Source organism: Aegilops tauschii, chromosome 4 (genome assembly GCF_002575655.3).
Source record: "Aegilops tauschii subsp. strangulata cultivar AL8/78 chromosome 4, Aet v6.0, whole genome shotgun sequence".
In the NCBI taxonomy this organism is placed as follows: Eukaryota; Viridiplantae; Streptophyta; class Magnoliopsida; order Poales; family Poaceae; genus Aegilops; species Aegilops tauschii.
Genome location: NC_053038.3, coordinates 170,086,946 through 170,104,133, shown reverse-complemented (window position 1 = coordinate 170,104,133; position 17,188 = coordinate 170,086,946).

Sequence of the window (17,188 nt, the reverse complement as noted above, 5' to 3'; positions counted from 1 at the left end):
TTCGGCCGAGGAGCCGGCCGACGAGGCCTCGTTCAAGTCCTCCAAGGAAACCAAGAAAGTGAAGCTGAACCCCGAAGACCCCAGTTGCAGCAAGTACGTTGTCGTAGGCACCCGCCTCGACAGCAAATAGGAAGGCGAGCTCGTCGACTTCCTCCGTGAGAATCGGGATAGTTTTCCATGGACCCCAAAGGACATGCTGGGTATCCCGAGGAAGTACGCCGAGCACAAACTCCATGTCCGCAAGGATGCCATGCCTATCCGTTAACCCCTGTGACGTTTCTCCGAAGAGAAGAGAAGGACCATTGGTGAAGAGGTCGCCAAGCTTTTGGCGACCAGCTTCATCATGGAAGTGTTTGACTCCTAGTGGCTGGCCAACCCAGTCCTCGTCCTGAACAAGAACAAGACTTGGCGCATGTGCATCGACTACACCAGCCTGAACAAGGCCCGCCCCAAGGATCCATTCGCCCTCCCGCGGATCAATCAAGTCATCGACTCCACCGCCGGCTGTGAGCTCCTGTCCTTCCTGGATGCTTACTCCGGCTATCACCAAATAAAGCTGCACTCGGCCGACGCCCTGAAGACGTCCTTCATCACGCCCTTCGGGGCGTATTTCTTCATCACCATGTCATTCGGCCTGAAGAACGCTGGTGCCACTTTCCAGCGCTACATGCAGAAATGCTTGCTGCCGCAACTCGGCCGCAACATCCACGTCTATGTGGACGACATCGTGGTGAAGACCAAGCAGCACCTCACGCTCCTCGACGACCTGAAGGAAACCTTCGCCAACCTGTGCGAATACAAGGTCAAGCTGAACCCAGATAAATGCGTTTTCGGCGTCCTGGCCGGAAAGCTACTCGGTTTCTTCATCTCGGAGCGCGGCATTGAGGCAAACCCGGAGAAGGTAAAGGCCATCGAGCTCATGCGCAAGCCGCCTCGGCTGCGTGATGTCCAGAAGTTCACTGGCTGCTTGGCCTCGGTCAGCCGGTTCCTCAGCTAGCTGGGCGAGAGGGCCCTGCCCTTGTATCAGCCGATGAAGAAGATGACGCCGTTCAAATGGAACGACCAGGCAGACGAAGCTTTCAGGGACCTCAAGTGAATGCTCTCCCCGCACCCATCCTGGCCGCGCCGGCCGAGAAGGAGCCGCTGTTGCTCTACATTGCCGCAACCTCGCGGTCGGTCAGCACGGTGATGGTGGTCGAGCGACCAGAGAAGGACAAGATCCAAGCCATCCAGCGCCTAGTGTACTACCTGAGTGAGGTGCTCTCCGCCTCCAAGAAGAACTACCCGCACTACCAGAAGATGTGTTATGGCATGTACTTCTCCGCCAAGAAACTGAAGCAGTACTTCTAAGAGCACGTTGTTACCGTCGTCAGCACGACCCCTCCCAGTGAGATCATCGGGTGCCGGGACGCCTCTTGCCGGGTCGCCAAGTGGGCGCTCGAGCTAGCAGGCCACACCATCCTCTACGAGCCTCGCACCATGATCAAGTCCCAAGCTCTGGCCGACTTCCACATCAACTGGACCGAGACCCAGTACCTGCTGCGCCGCCGGATTCAATGCACTGGCGCATGCACTTCGATGGGTCCAAGATGTGTCTCGGCCTGGGAGCCGGCATCGTGCTGTCCTCCCTGAAGGGCGACTGGCTTCGGTACGCGCTCCAGATCCACTTCACCGCCTCCAACAACATCGCCGAGTATGAAGCCCTTGTGCATGGCCTCCGGCTTGCCAAGGAACTCGACATCCGACGCATCCTGTGCTATGACGACTCGGGTTTGGTGGTGCAGTAGTGCTCCGGCGAGTGGGACGCCCGAGACCCCAACATGGTGAGCTACCGTTTCCTCGTCTAGAAGCTGCCAGATTCTTCGCGGGCTGTGAGTTCCTCCAGGTCCCGCGCGCGGAAAATGAGGCTGCCGACACGCTCGCCAAGATCGCCTCGTCGCGGCAGTCCATCCCGTCCGGCGTCTCCCTCGAGCATCTGCACAAGCCGTCCGTCAAGCCGTCTCCGGACTCCGAGTCCATCTACATCCCGGACAACCCGGCCGCACCTCAACCCGGCCCGGGACTACCGAACCCCGGCCCGGGGATTGTCGAACCCGGCCCGGGGGCTGGAGCCGTCGACCCGGCCGCCAGCGTCGTCAACTTGGCCGCCGCCGTCCCCGACCCGACCACCGCCGTCCATAACCCGGGGGCTGCCGACCCCGGCCCGGGGGCTTCCGCCCCGAAACCCGCCATGGTGGCCGTCTTCGCCATAGTAACGGCTCCCTCGTGGGCCCTGCCCATATCAAAGTTTCTGGAGAACGGGGTTCTCCCCATGGACGAGACCGAGGCCCGGCAAGTGTAGCGCTGGGCGTCCGCCTACGGCATCATCAACAACGAGCTCGTCAAGCACAGCTCTACCGGCGTATTCCAGCGCTGCGTCGAGCAGGACTAGGGCATTGAGATCCTCTTTGACATACACCAGGGAGAGTGCGGGCACCACGCCGCCTCACGGTCCCTGGTGGCCAAGGCTTTCCGCCATGGTTTCTACTGGCCCACGGCCCTCCGAGACACGGAGTCGCTCGTCCTCAAGTGTGAGGGATGCCAGCGCTTCAGCAAGCGCAGCCACCAGCCGGCCTCGGCACTCCGGACCATCCCGATCGCCTGGCCTTTTGCCGTCTGGGGACTCGACATGGTGGGGCCCTTCAAGACCACTCGAGGTGGCATGACGCATTTGCTGGTGGCGGTGGACAAGTTCACCGAATGGATCAAAGTAAGGCCAATCAACAATTTGGACGGACCGACGGCTGTCCGGTTCGTCAAAGACATCGCGGTGCGCTACGGCATGCCGAACAACATCATCACGGACAACGACACCAAGTTCGCCAAGGGCACGCTCGCGCAATACTGCTCCGTCTCTGGTATCCTCCTCGACCTGGCGTCCGTTGCACACCCGCAGTCCAACGGCCAGGTCGAGTGGGCCAACGGCCTCATCCTATCCGGCATCAAGCCACGGCTCATTGAGCCACTCGTCCGCTTGCCTGGCAGTTGGCTCGACGAGTTGCCGGCCGTCCTCCGGAGCCTCCGCACCATGCCAAACTGGTCGACCGGGTTAACCCCGTTCTTCCTCATCTATGGAGCCGAAGCCATCATCCCGACCGACGTCGAGTTCGACTCGCCGCGCGTTGCAATGTACGCTGAAGCCGAAGCCAAAGAAGCCCGCAAAGATGGCGTCGACCTACTCGTAGAAGCACGCCTCTTGGCGCTCAGCCTGTCAGCCATCTACCATCAAGGCCTGAGGCACTACCACACCAAGAAGATCAAGCCCCTCACATTCCGAGAGGGAGACCTCGTCCAGCGGCAAGTCGGCCAGCACAAGTTGTCCTCCGCGTGGGAGGGCCCCTTCATTGTCAGCAATGCCCTATGCGACCTCAATGCCTACTACCTCGTCAACGCCCGCAAGTCAAAAAAGTGCAAGAGAGACACCACCGGTGAAGAGACAACTCCACAGTGGAATGCAGAACTCCTCCACCCGTTTTACAGTTAGCTGTGTGCACGTATGTGTCACTGCCTTTTGTAATCGCATGAAAATTATGGAGTCCCCGTACGACGCTCGGGGGCTGCCCTTTTCGACCAAAACTTTTGTGTGTCCTACATCATGCCTTACCTTTCTGTCTAAACCGACCCCACCGCCGGCTCGACTCGCTCGACCCGGGGGCTCGGGGGCTGGCTGGCTTGGTCACTACCCGCCGTCTTCCTTAGAGACTCCTGACCCGTTGAGGTCGCTGCGGCCCTCCACTTCGCCCTAGGTCATAGAACTGGCTTCGGCTGTCGGCTGGCAAGAACGAAGGGCCAAAGCACCAGCACGCCATGAATACTAAGTTAAGGACCGCCGGGTTACCCAACCCGGCCTCGCCACTTTTTAATTGCAGCACGACCGGCTGCTCGCCAACCGGCTTCGCTGGATTGCCACCAACCGGCCCAGTGGGTGTTTCGCTCGCGCTCAACGTTTCGAAAGCCTAATTACCGCGCGCTCCTCTCAAAGGCTGAACTCCTTGTCATGGAACGGAGCCTCGGCCTATAGACTCTCGGGGGGGAGGCCCAAGAAGGGAAAGTTGCAAGAAAACGACTCAAAAGACGAAAAGCAAGGGCGCAAACATTCATGAAATTTACACATCACAAAGTTAAAACAAGCCCAAGGCCAGAATTCATTACACAAAAGCACCCCCAGTGGGTGGGTGGACTTGCTACCTAACCAAAATTTTTACTAAGTTAAAACAGGGTAGCCTCAGGCATCCCCAGCGCCGGGTCACGCAGCTGCCGACTCCCCCTCGGTGGCCTCCGGGTTCGCTAAGGTGCCGATGTCCTCCTCTCCGGTGTCGTCGTCACCATAGACGCCCGTCTCCTCGGAGCTGCCCTCTGGGTCATGCAGAAGTAGGCCGTAGTCGTCAGCAGGCACGACTCCGCCGTCTTTCCTCCGCTCCGGCTAGAACTCGTCGTGAATGGCGAACCCGACAATATAGCTGCCATGGGCCGCGATCCGTCCGGCCTCCGCTCGCAACTGGTTCTCCGCGCTGGCTCGCTGGCCCATCAGCGCGTCCAGCGACAGATCCGGATGCCAGGACATCGTGAACCCGAGCGCCATCTCAGCACCGGCACGGGCGGCGGAAACGCGCCACTCGTGGAGCCGGTCTGGTCCCGACGGCAACCACCACGCCAACCGCGAGAAGCTGTTTGGCGCGACGGAGCCTGGCCAAAGGGCCGCCGTCATCGCTGCGCCAGCCTCGGGGAGTCGTCCCATCTACTCGCCCAAGACTCGCAGGCGAGCCTCGGCGGCGGTCACGATCTCCGGGAAGGTCCAAGCTACCTGCGGATCGGTCCCGGAGCCGACGACTCCCTGTGGGTCTCGCTAAAAGCGGACGGCCTCCTCCGCCAGCTGGCGCGTCTCCGGGAAGGCCCCTGTCAAGAAGTAAAGCAAGTGAGAAAAAATCACCATGGACAAGAAGCCGGGATCCCAGCCCGGCAGGACCCAAGGAAACCACTTACTGGAGAAGGACTCTTCCAGGTGCTGCGCTTCGAGCAACGTACCGCGCTGCTCCCGGGCGATGGTGCGGTCGCGCTCCTGGAGCGCCTTCTCCAGGTCGGAAACCTTGGCAAGCGCCGCCTTCAGCTCGGTGTCCTTGCCCTCGGCCGTCTTCTCGGCCTCCTCGCGGTGACGGGTTTCCCCCTGACGGGTCTCCTCCCCCGCGGCCACAAGCGCCTTTAGGCGCTCCACCTCGGCCTCAAGCTGGCCCTTGTCGTTAGCCAGCTTTGCCGCGCTGCTGATCGCCTCGGCAAGCGCCCGCCGCACCTCACAACCTTGGCCGCCTCCGCCTTAAGGCGCGCCACCTTAGCCTCGAGACGGCTCTTGTCGCCCGCCAGCCGCTCCTGCAGTCTGCCGGCTTCATCGAGCGCTTGCCGGGCTCCCGCCGCCTCTGCCCTCGCCACCACCACCTCGGCCCCAACCTGGTCGGCGTCAGCAAGGAGCCGCTCGTAGTGGAAGCTGGCTCGTATCAGCCGGGTCTTCCAAGACAGCACCTCGGCTGTAGAAGAAAGAATCAGAAACAAGACAACAGTTTAAGATTCGACCCAACTGCTACGCAATTGGCCCGAATCTCGGGGGCTACACCCACTGGGTGCGCTAGAGCGCCACCAGTAACAAGAGCACACGAAGAAGATACCTGCAGCGACACGGAGCTCCTCCTCCTTGGAGGCGAGCTGCTCCTTGAGCTACCGGTGCTTCTCCAGGAGCCAGTTGAAGACATTGGCCCAGTAGGAGTCCATTTGTTGCAAGGAATAACGATCAACACAAGACAACAGTTTAAGATTCGACCCAACTGCTAGGCAGTTGGCCCGAATCTCGGGGGCTACACCCAGTGGGTGCACTGGCGCGCACCCACCCAGAAGATGCAACAAAAAGAAAAATAGAAGGCAAGGCAGAACTTATGAACACAGTGCGCTCCAACTCCCTGCGTCTGCTCCACCTCGGCCTGGGCAAAGGACTGGATCCGGTCCGTCTTCCCCCGCAGACGCCGGCTCACGGCGGCCATCGTCGCCTCCTCCTGGGTCAGGGGCCCGAAGAAGACCTTGCTGGTCCCGCCCCGAGCCGGCTGCGACCCGGCGGTCCGGAGACCCCCTGGCCTAGGCACCAAAGCATACTCACCGCTGACCGCCTCTTCCGCGGCCGGCGCCCTCTCCGGCACCCTCGCCGGCTCAACGGTCGGAGTGGCCTGCGGCGTCACAACCAGCGGCGCCGCGCTCGTTGAGGCCTAAGGCGCCCCCTCCGGCGCCACCCGTGGCACCTCCTCCAAGACGGCGTTGCTGCCGCCTCCATTGACCCCCAACTGCTCGACCACCACGACCTCCCGGTGGGGTGTAATCCCCAACCACCACGACCTCCCGGTCGAGGTCCATCAGGTCGGTGCGGCCATCGTGGCCGCGCCCCTCCTCCAATGATGACACGAAGACCATCGCTGCCGGCTTTGTCCCTGCCGGCATTTCGGGCCACGCCGGCTCCTTGCCGGCTCGCGCCCACGTCGCCGCGGTGTTAACCCAGGCTTGGGTCGACGCCGCCTCCAGATCCGCCTCGGCCCGGTTCCGGTCCCGCCAGGCCAAGCCTTCGGTGTCGGCCGGGTCCAGGCCGAGGTACGGATCCGCCGGCTCCTCCTCCTCGCCGGTGCTGGTCTGGGTCCTCCGGAACGCGGCGCCCTCGGTGGACGCGACGTCCGCCGCCGCCAGCGCAAGTGAAATCAGTGACCTGAAGCACAAAGAACCAAGCAAAGCTGCTCGACCATTCAAATTCAACAAGAAGGAACTTACCCGGGCACCACCGGAACGGCGGGCCTCGCCGACCTCTCCTGCGGAGCGCCTCGCCTCCTTGGCAGGAGGTTTCGCGCCCCCGGCCGGGTTCGCTGCGCGCTTCATGATCGGGGCCTGCGGCGCGACATTGTCCTTCCCATGCGGCCGGTACGCCGCCACCGCCCCCCGGGACGACCCGTCTCCGGCCGCGCCGCCGCCTCCTCCACCCGGCGCACTACATTGACAACTCGCGTCAGCACCCCCAATGCTGCCTCGCGCCTGGCAACTCAAAAAATACAGAAGGCAAACTTACCCGCACGGCGCCCTGCGCCGATGTCGGCGGCCGCCTCCTCCCCTCCACTGCGGGCCGCGGGCTCCTCCGAGATGGCCTGCACCACCTGCGTCAGCGGCCGGTCGTAAGGATGCCGGACGGCGTTCAGAAGCACCTCCCGCATCACGTCGGGACGAATAAGAAGATGAGCGGGAGCAAAGTATGGGGACCAAGGACTCACCACGGGTGCTGGGTTCGCCTGGCTGTATGGGGGTTTCCCGAACTCCCAGTCATCCCGCAGGTTGGCCTTGGAGATGTCGTTGACCAGGCGGGCGACCTGGTCCGCCGCGAGCCACAAGTTCGACATATGGTCGGGGTCCTGGAGCCCGGTCGTCTGACCAATGAGGTGGCTGCGCTATTGCAGCGGCAGCACTTGGCGCCTGATGAAGGCGGTGAAGAGGTCGGTGCCGGTGAGCCCTTCCCGCTCCTTCATCACCGACACCTGCTCGCACAGGTTGAGCACCTCCTGCGACGGGTGCTTGGGGTAGTAACCCCAGTTCTATTTCGCCCGCGGCGGCGCGTCGATGATGGGCAGCAGGTTGATGCGGTCCAAGACGAGGTTGCGGACGTAGAAGAAAGAATTCTCCCACTTTTTGGCAGAATCCTCCAGTGGCATCTTGGGGCAGTCAGCGCCCGACCGCTTGGAGATGACGGCGGCCCCGCAGTCGGACATCTCCCCGGCCCTCGGCTCTTGCTGCTTCAAGGAGAAGAAGCACACCCAGGGGTCGATCGAAGGCTTGACCCCCAGGTACCCCTTGCAGAGGGTGACGAAGCCCGAAAGCTACATGATGGCGCCCGCGCCAAGGTGATGGGGCTGGAGCCCGAAGAACTCCAGGAAGTTGCGGAAGAAGGCGCTTGCAGGAAGGCCAAACCCACGCTTGAAGTGCGGGTAGAAGACCACGCGCTCCGTGCTCTCGGGCCGCGGCTCCGGCTCGCCCTGCAGCAGGCGCACGGTGACCTCCATCTCCCCCGGCAAGCCCCTGGTGGTGCGGAGGTAGGCAATGTCGTCCAAGGTGACGGCCGAGCCCATCCACGAGCTTGACGGCAACGCCATCGATGAAAACAAAGAGAAGGAAGGAAGAACAACGGCGATGGAGCTCTGCTCGAAGCGGCGGACGTCGCAGTGCGTGGCGGTCGCAAGAAGCAGATGAAAGATGAAGAGGCAGGGGGTGTGAGCGAGAATGATTTCCGCCGCCCCTCCCCCTGATTTATAACCCACGGTTCGAACATGGGGAAGTGCGATCGTTTGCGCTCGCCCGTCCCACTTCCTCGCAATAACTGCGCACGTATGCGCGCAATAACTGCCTAGAGAATGGCATCCAACTCGCGGCCGCCGCAATAAATCCACGCGCGTGGGCCGAGGGTGCACGGCGGAGGGCCCCAACGCATCGTCCTGTCCTGTCGCGCGAGTGGTCTGTCAGGCCCCTCTAGCTCCCAGGAGCCACGTGGCGCCCGCGCGAAGCCCAAAAGATCGCCTCAAGATTCGACGAACTCTTCGGTTTCCCGCCCATGCCGGGATCCCGCAATCCGGCTTCTGGAAGCCGGCACATAGTGGGTGTTGCCGGACCCGACGGTCACAAAATTCGCCTCCTCCGGGGGGGGGGACTGCGTAGGCCCTCCCACTCGAAGATGGCGAACCTTCACAGCTTTGGGGACTACTGTCGGGGGGATGAACCCCAGGCAGGCAACGGAACCCGGATCCTTTTCAAAAACAAAGGGGCAAGCAACGCCCCCTAAGCCAGCTCCCGCTTGGCCGGGTCGCCCGACCCGGCTGAATTCATCAACCCCGCCCCAACGGCCGGCGCAAGGTAGCCGAACCCGGCGCACCAAGACTTCTCCAACAAGCCAGCTCCCCCTTGGCGTGTTCCCCAACCCGGCCGCGGGTCAGCTCCCTTCCAATCCCAGCCGTACGATGGGACGAGTCTTCATTCAGAGATGAGGGAGGCAACAGTGCCCCTCCCATGCCTCTGGTCAGCCAAGGCGTGGCAACAGTGCCCCACCTACCCACTGACCAGGGTTGGCGTGGCTATAGTGCACCCATCGTCACTGCTGACGCTAGCAAGCGGCTACCTGACGGAGCGCCACTGTAGCGGACTCAACCCGGCCACTCCCTGACGATCAACAATACGGCCAACAGTGCCTCTACACCCGGCGGGTCCCACGCCCGGACAACCCGGCGAGCCCTAACTCCCAGCGGGTCCCAGCACCGGCTTCCCGGACGATGACAACCCAGCCCCACGGCCTTGTAACATTACCATTGTACCCTCGGGGGGGGGGGGGGTTGACCTATAAAACCCCCAGGAGCGCTCATGCATACGGGCAATCGACTCTCGCACGCATCCACCAAACACAAGCAACACATACACACACCTGAGGAGAGGGAGCAGCCTAAGCCTTGGCCTACCTTCCATCTCCTCCATACAGCCCTAGGAGTAACTCTGTACTGTCGCATATATATCACACTCGACAGGACTAGGGGTGTTATCTCTCCGGAGAGCCCCGAACCTGGGTATGTCTTGCGTCCCACGCTCGCTCATGCCGACCTCGCCTCTGGAGCCCACTAGTGCCCTCGAGCCTCCTCCTCTCTTCTGCCATCCCTTGGCATCTGCCGTGCGCCCACCACGACAAACCCCATGATATTCATCACCGGCGATCTTGTGTGGCTACACCTTCGCAAGGACCTCTTCCCAACGAAAGCAAGTCCAAGCTTCTACCTCAAGCCGACAGACCATTCAAGGTGCTAGAATGCTACAACAACAACGCCTACAAGATCGACATCCCGCGCGACAAGTATTCCGTGAGCGACATCTTCAACATCAAAGATCTCTCTCCCTACCATGATGATGAGGCTTTTGATCCGAGGTCGGATCTTTCCCAAGGGGGGGGAGATGATGCATAACATCCCATGGTCTTCCCCATGGACACTACCCCAACTATCCATGCACCAAGTGGATCCATGACAAGAGCTCATGCACGTACTATTCAATCCGACGTGACATCTCTCCTACTTTGAGCTTCCCCTACACATGAACGAGACATGGTTGCCACCTCAATCAGAGTCAATATGTATGATCAGGTACAACGAGAAACCGAGAGCTCAAGAAGGATAAAGGGACAAGAGTGCTAACTCTATGTCCAGCCCGGAACTTCCGGCCATCGCCCGGAACTTTCGGCCCCCGGAACCTCCGGCGAGCCCGGCACTCCCGGCCCCTAGCGATCCAGATGCGCAAACTCTCTGTTCAGCCCGGAACCAGCCGGGAACTTCAGCCGAACCTTCCGGCCTGCCCGGACCTTCCGCCCCCCGAACTCCAGCCAGCTCAAGCCGTGTCAACTCTTTGGATAGCCCGGACCCTGCCCGGACCTTTGCCTAGAACCTCCGGCACCCGAAACTTCCGTCCAAGCCCGAAACTTCTAGCCCTGCCTGTGCGCAGTGACTCAGGCCAAGGCCCAAGTACCCTTTCGCCCCCTAGACTATGTATACTCCTTCTCCTCCAACGTTTTAGGGTTAGCATTGGTTTAGCTCATATGAGAGATAGAGCTTTGCTCATCCAGTTGATACCTACTCCATTGGAGGCAAAGCCCTGCATCTAGGAGAAGATCCCCCAATAGTGGATTCAAGACCTCTTCACGGAGAAGATCACCTAGTGGATTCAAGACCTCCTCTTGGAGAAGAACTAGTTACTTGTATCCCCTGTTATTGGATTTGAATCATGTATCTCCCTTTGTGCTCATGATCTAGCACATGTGTGATCGTTTCTTGTTGATTTGAGTGTTTCCTCTCGTTTCCCCTCGTGCTTTCCCTCGTGTGTTCGTCGTGTTCTTGGGGAAACCCCTCCAAATCATGAAAGATTGGCCACAAGGGTTTCACCGTACATCAGGCCTTCTCTAGGTGTCGCTTCCTAGGCCGTAGGCAGATGACCCGTGCTACCCTGGTTTCCACTGGGCCAACAGTAGCCCCGGGCCAGCGACGCGCATATATCCGCCCATTAGGAACAAAACAACGTGGGGCCTAAGTAGACCTTCGGGCCCAGGTAGGGATGCGTGGCCGCACAATGAGTCGGGGATGCCCTCACTCCCCCCATGATGTCTCGATAACTGCCAGCCCTGCCATAAAACTGACGTGCTCAAGCCACGGGCACCATCATTGCCTTCCATCGCACGATTCGCCTCCCTTGCGCACTGCTCTCTGCCATCTCTTCCTCCTGCTCCTAACCTTCCTCTGCCGCCATGGCTCCCACAGGCAAGAAGCCTCTTGCCAAGAAGCTAGAGCTGGCTTTGCTGAGGTCCAACATCCTCAATGAGGAGGGGTTGGACAAGGTGCACCCCATGGTGGCCTACGACCACAACGGGTGGAAGGCCATGCGGGTTTGGTTGGGCTCACACGCAGCCCGCGATCCGGAGGCCACAACTTTCCCCTTCTTCGGCCACTCCATCTTCGCTGGCTTAGTGCCGCCCTTCTCCGACTTCCTCTGTGCCATCCTCGACCACTACCATATCCACTTGCTCGATCTTCAACCCAACTCCATCCTCCTCCTCTCCATCTTCGCCTTCCTCTACAAGGGCTTCCTGGGGGAGATGCCCTCGATGGCTGTCTTCGGGACTTTCTACAGCTTGCGGATGACCGCAGGGAACCAGCGCTCAGGGCGCGCCTCATTCCGCATGATCAGCGGAATGGCCAGCCACATCATCGACATGAGGATCATGAAGAAGGTGGAGGGATTCAGGTTGCACTGGGTCTACATGGATGCATGGCAGTTTAGTCCCCTCCTCATGCTCCCAACCGCGCCTGCCATGAAGAGCTCCAAATGGAGCACACCAAGCTCGCCGACAAGAGGCTGGCGCCGCTTGTGGAGAGGATAAGGGAGCTAAGGGACGCCAAGCTCACGGGGGCGATGGTCACCTAATATATCTCTGTCGTATCTAGTTTTCCAAACACTTTTGCTCTTATTTTGGACTCTAATTTGCATGATTTGAATGGAACTAACCCGGAGTGCTGCTGTTTTCAGCATAATTGCCATGGTGTTGTTTTTGTGGAGAAATCAAAGTTCTCGGATTGACCTAAAAATTTACAAAGAATTTGTTTGGAATATATAAAAAATATTGGTGGGAAGATATACTAGAGGGAGTACACCCAGGAGCCACAAGCCCAGGGGGCGCCCACTCACCCCTAGGGCGCACCCTACGAGCTTGTGCCCCCCCTAGACCTCCAGCAACCCTAACAACAACTCCATATATATACCTATCCACCAAGAAAGAAATCAGAGAGAAGGAATCACCATGTTTTACAATATGGAGCCGCCGCCACCTCCTGTTCTTTGTTGGGGGGGGGCTCATCTGGAGTCCGTTCAGGGCTCTGGGGTGGAATTCGACGCCGTCGTCGTCGCCATCCCTCTTCACCACCAAGTTCATGATGCTCACCACCGGGAGTGATTAATTCCTTTGTAGGCTTTCTAGATGGTGATGGATTGGATGAGATTTATCATGTAATAGAGTTAGTTTTGTTAGGGCTCGATCCCTAATATCCACTATGTTCTGAGATTGATATTTCTATGACTTTGCTATGCTTAATGCTTGTCACTAGGGCCCGAGTGCCATGATTTCAGATCTGAACCTATTATGTTTTCATGAATATATGTGTGTTCCTGATCCTACCTTGCAAGTTATATGCACCTATTACGTCTTATGATCCGCATATCCCAAGGTGACAATAATTGGGAATCTTTCAGGTGATTACCGTAGTTTGAGGAGTTCATGTATTCACGAATTGCTAATGCTTTGTTCCGATTCTCTATTAAAAGGAGGCCTTAATATCCCTTAGTTTCCTTATGGACCCCGCTGGGTAGGACAAAAGATGTCATGCAAGTTCTTTTCCATAAGCATGTATGACTATATACGGAATACATACCTGCATTACTTTGATGAATTGGAGCTAGTTCTATGTCGCTCTAGGTTATAACTGTTACATGATGAATGTCATCCAATGCAATTATCCATCACTGATCTGATGCCTACACTTTTCATATATTTATCTTTGCTAAGTTGCTTTCGTCATTTATGTTGTTACAATCACTACAACATTACTATTGTTCCTATTGCTACTGTTATTGTTACTATCAAACTACATACTACTTTGCTACTGACCACCTTGCTTCAGATATTAAGTCTTCCAGGTGTGGTTGAATTGACAAATCAACTTCTAATACTTGTGAATATTCTTTGGCTCCCCTTGTGTCGAATCAATAAATTTGGGTTGAATACTCAACCATCAAAAACTATTGCGATCCCCTATACTTGTGTGTTATCAAGACCTTTTTCTGGCGTCATTGCCAGGGAGCATAGCTCTATTTGTTGAGTCACTTGGGATTTATATCTGTTGATCACTATGAGGAATCTTAAGGATGATAGAACCAAGATTGTTCCCTCTAAGACAGGGGGGAGGTATTGTTATCTAGCTCTGCAGTTGATTCACCTTCTGTTTTGAGTAAACTTGCAACACCACCACATGCTAGTAATCGTACTATGTTGCAAGTAATTGATGATGCTAATTCTTCTATGATTGATGCTATTGATGATGCTAGTACTTTGCTTGATGATAATGTGCCACTTGGTGAATTTCTTGATGAACAACTTGCTAAAGCTAAAGAAATTAAGAATGCTGAAACTGATGAAATTGTTAAAACTGAAAATGATAAAACACCTACTAGACCTAGATCTACTAGATATGAATTGCCTGAGATATAAAATATAACCACCTTTGTGCTCTAAAGATATATGTGACGCACATGAGCAACTGCCTAGCTCACAAGATATAAGTGAAGCTCATAGAGTATTCCAACAAATCATGATGAATGTGTGCCTCGCTCAAAAGGTCTGTCCAGCAAACAATGATTGTGGCCAACTAACAAACAAAATAAAACTATAGCATAAGACGCTCCAAGTAAAACTCATATCGTGCGGCGAATAAAATTATAGCTCCGAGCAATCATCCCCAAGCTTAGATGCTTGGGTCTTCCTTGAATATTACCTTGGGGTGCCTTGGGAACCCCCAATCTTAGGGTCTTGCCACTCCTTATTCCTTCGTCCATCGTACACTCACCCAAAACTTGAAAACTTCAGCACATAAAACTAAACTAAACCTCGTGAGATCCATTAGTATAATTGGCAAACCATAAACTTAGGTAATTTTATAAACCAATTCATAACTATTATTGCATAATACCTATTGTATCCTAACTTCTCCAAGACTTACACCCCCGATATAATCCATAGCACCATAAAACAAGCACACTATGCATCAAAGAAACATAATCTGTCTAAAACGGAGGAGTTTGTAATGATCTAAACTAATACCACACTTCTATAACTCCAAAAATTCTAAAGAATTAGCACAACGTAGAAACTTTGTATCTCAATATTGTGTAAAAAAACTTAGAACTTCATCTCGTTCCAGTAAGAAATGTAAATTCCTGCACTGGCCGCAGAAGTTTCTAGTTTTTCCACAGAATCAATTCAACTATCTTTCAAATCATCCCAAAGGCTTTACTTGCCACAAACAATAATTAAAAGTTAAAAAAACAATCATTACAGTAGCAATAATCATGTCATCACACCAAATAGGAAATAAAAATTGCAATATAGATAAATATTGGGTTGCCTCCCTACAAGCACTATTGTTTTATGCCCCTAGCTAGGCATAATGCATAGTTTCAAGTACTATCATCATTTGATTCCAATTCCTCAATTATACATCTAGGCTTCCTATGAGGTTCGTCAAAAATATTTTTAATGATAACACTCCTAAGAACAAAATTAAGGAATTTGTTTTTAGTAAAGGGTTCCTTTATCATGTCAAGGAAATTGGGGTGCTAGCTCGTGCCTTGGCATTCCAGATGGAGCGCAGCTGAACCAGCGGCACCTGCTTGTCCTCATCGTCCTCCAGCTCTTCTGAAATGAGGGAAGGGAGCCTAAGCGTTTCCGGTGGCGAGGGGCCGCAACCACCCTCCTCCGAATCCACTCCAGCTTGTCCGACATCGTCAGGTGGATCATGCCTTCCTCCACTCTAGATGTCGCCTCCTCCAATCCAGCGTGCCAAGCCGCTACCTCCTCACATGTTGGAAGCTTCCAGGCCTTCAACACGCTCGAGGCATTAGGCATCATCACCATGATGTGGTCATAGGCGGTGTTGTTGCACAATGGAAACACCCCCTCGGGCAAGACGTAACGAGATTGGCACCAAACAACAGCTTGAACAACCCCCAGAATTGTATCGTCACCAGATTATGCTAAAGCCTAGGCCAAAGCTACATGACGTCAGCAGGGCTACCATACCACCAAGCAGGGCGGGTCCTCCGTTGCAGAGGAGCGATCTTCCACAGAATTAGTCTGAGCCAACCATCTCCATGGTCAATCCAGAATACTTCCATAACTTGATGCGTTGGATGGGCAAGCTTAGCCGGTCGTCAAAAGGATCTTCTTCCCCAAAATAGCCTTCGGCTCCAGTGTTTCTTGGGGAAGGGCACAGAAGGCAACAGGGTCTATCAAGTGAGTCATCAAGTGCCCCCAATGTACTCCATGCTCATGCCATTTCACAATCTTCAAGTAAAGCTACCGGATTTGTTGTCATTATCGACCTCCGGGAGTAAAAGTAGCTAAAAATGGCTACTGAAGGAACCACTCCCACAAAGTTCTCACATAAGTGGGCAAAGATGGAAAGTGTGGAAACAACGTTGGGATGAAGATTCAGTAGCCGCAAATCGAATTCAGTTATGATTTTCGTGAAGAAATCAGAGAAGGGAGGAACTAGTCCAGATGCAAAGAAGGCAGAAAAGAACCTCACTTGGCCTTCTTCCCGTATAGCCGTGGTGTGTTGGAGGTTAGTGGGGCCATTCTTAGTTCCCCCACCGGCCACCAGCCCGTGGCACTTCTCCACCAACTCCGGCGATATCAGAAGCAAGGGATTGAAGCATGTCAGATTCTTCCACATCTTGGCCTGATCCACCTCGCTTCATCTCCCCAGAAATCTTGCTCTTGGGCACCATAAGGGCTGAGAAGGGTGCAAGGAGAAGAAGAAAGGTTGGGGAATCAGGTCTAAGAGAAGGACCATTGTGGCGTGGGCATAGGAAGAAGACGATGGTGCAACGGCAATTGGGGGGATTGGGGGGCTGGCTCACGCCCTGTTGGCCTTTATGCAGAGGCTTGGGGGTAGATCGCCTCCTACAATAGTAATGGGCGCGTCTTCCCAGGCGCCCACTACCCCATGATTGTTTTCACACCATACTCTATGGTTTTGGTTTGATCGAGCACGGAGGCTAGAGACGCATGGGACCCATGCGTTGGAAGCACTTGACCTTGACAACGTGTGTGACACGGGCCCAGCCTTGGCCCCGAGGGCTACTGTAATGCCCACGATGCGGCTATATCTCCCACGTGTCGAGGCACGACTTAGAGGCATAATCGCATTGTAGGTATTGTCGCAAGAAGGGTCATCTTCACACAATCCCATGTAACGAACAAGAATGGGATAACGAGAGTTGGCTTACAATCGCCACTTCACACAATACATAAATTAATTCATAAATCATCCAAAATCCACACATGGACCGATTACGGTCAAATCAAAATGAAAATAAGATAACCCCAAATGCTAGATCCCCGATCGTCCCAATTGGGCTCCACCACTGATCATCAGGAAACGAAACATAGTAACGACCAGGTTCCTCGTCGAACTCCCACTTGAGCTCGGTTGCGTCATCTACACTGGTATCGTCGGCACCTGCAACTGTTTTGGTAGAATCTGTGAGTCACGAGGACTCAGCAATCTCACACCCACGAGATCAAGACTATTTAAGCTTATTGGAAAGGATGGGGTAATGAGGTGGAGCTGCAGCAAGCACTAAGCATATGGTGGCTAACATACGCAAAAGAGAGCGAGAAGAGAAGCAACGCAACGGTCGCGAAGCTAGAAATGATCAAGAAGTGATCCTGAAACTACTTACGTTCATTCATAACCCGAACCGTGTTCACTTCCCGGACTCCGCCGAAAAG